Raw genomic sequence first — 2,022 nt, 5'->3', positions numbered from 1 at the left:
GGAGGGGAACCAGCCCATAGTGGGATGGTGCGCCCCCCTTGGCCCACCCCCTGCGCCTAGGGTTGGAAACCCTAGGGTGGGGGGGCGCCCACTTGCCTTGGGGGCCACTCCACCCCTTTGGGAGCCTATATAAAGGGGGGAAGGGAGGGGCAGCCGCACCCTTGAGTCTTGGCACCTCCCTCTCCCCTGCTACACCTCTCCCTCTCCCAGTAGAACGGCGAAGCCCTGCTGCGGTGACCCCTGCATCCACCACCATGACGTCGTGCTGCTGGATCTTCATCAACCTCTCCTTCCCCCTTGCTGGATCAAGAAGGAGTAGACGTCACGCTGACCGTACGTGTGTTGAACGCGGAGGTGCCGTCCGTTCGGCGCTAGGATCTTCGGTGATTTGGATCACGTCGAGTACGACTTCCTCATCCTCGTTCTTTTGAACGCTTCCGCGCGTGATCTACAAAGGTATGTAGATGCAATCTGATCACTTGTTGCTAGATGAACTCATAGATGGATCTTGGTGAAACCGTAGGAAATTTTTGTTTTCTGCAACATTCCCCAACACTGGCATCATGAGCTAGGTCTATGCATAGTTCTTTTTGCATGAGTAGAACACAATTTGTTGTGGGCGTAGATGTTGTCAACTTTCTTGCCGCTACTAGTCTTATTTTGCTTCAACGGTATTGTGGGATGAAGCGGCCCGGACCAACCTTACACGTACGCTTACGTGAGACCGGTTCCACCGACTGACATGCACTAGTTGCATAAGGTGGCTGGCGGGTGTCTGTCTCTCCCACTTTAGTTGGAGCGGATTTGATGAAAGGGGTCCTTATGAAGGGTAAATAGAAGTTGACAAATCACGTTGTGGCTTTAACGTAGGTAAGAAAACGTTCTTGCTAGAACCCTCTTGCAGCCACGTAAAACTTGCAGCAACAATTAGATGACGTCTAACTTGTTTTTGCAGCAAGTGTTTTGTGATGTGATATGGCCAAAGTTGTGATGAAATGATGAATGATATATATGTGATGTATGAGATGTTCATGTTATTGTAATAGGAATCACGACTTGCATGTCAATGAGTATGACAACCGGCAGGAGCCATATGAGTTGTCTTTATTTTTTGTATGACCTGCGTGTCATTGAGAAACGCAATGTAAATTACTTTACTTTATTGCTAAACGTGTTAGCCATAGTAGTAGAAGTAATAGTTGGCGAGCAACTTCATGGAGACACGATGATGGAGATCATGATGATGGAGATCATGGTGTCAAGCCGGTGACAAGATGATCATGGAGCCCCAAGATGGAGATCAAAGGAGCTATGTGATATTGGCCATATCATGTCACTATTATTATTTGATTGCATGTGATGTTTATCATGTTTTTGCATCTTGTTTACTTAGAACGACGGTAGTAAATAAGATAATCCCTCATAATAATTTCAAGAAAGTGTTCCCCCTAACTGTGCACCATTGCGACAGTTCATTGTTTCGAAGCACCACGTGATGATCGGGTGTGATAGATTCCAATGTTCACATACAACGGGTGTAAGACAGATTTACACATGCAAACACTTAGGTTGACTTGACGAGCCTAGCATGTACAGACATGGTCTCGGAACAAAGAAGACCGAAAGGTCGAGCATGAGTCGTATAGAAGATACGATCAACATGAAGATGTTCACCGATGTTGACTAGTCCGTCTCACGTGATGATCGGACACGTCCTAGTTAACTCGGATCATGTTATACTTAGATGACTGGAGGGATGTCTATCTAAGTGGGAGTTCATTGAATAATTTGATTAGATGAACTTAATTATCATGAACTTAGTCTAAAATCTTTACAACATGTATTGTAGATCAAATGGCCAACGTTGTCCTCAACTTCAACGCGTTCCTAGAGAAAACCAAGCTGAAAGACGATGGCATTAACTATACGGACTGGGTCCGGAACCTGAGGATCATCCTCATAGCTGCCAAGAAAGACTATGTCCTACAAGCACCGCTAGGTGAAGCACCTGCTCTCCCTGCA

Source organism: Triticum dicoccoides, chromosome 1A (assembly GCF_002162155.2).
Source record: "Triticum dicoccoides isolate Atlit2015 ecotype Zavitan chromosome 1A, WEW_v2.0, whole genome shotgun sequence".
Classification (NCBI taxonomy): domain Eukaryota; kingdom Viridiplantae; phylum Streptophyta; class Magnoliopsida; order Poales; family Poaceae; genus Triticum; species Triticum dicoccoides.
The sequence above is the reverse complement of the archived record's forward strand: the minus strand, read 5'-3'. Positions refer to the sequence as shown.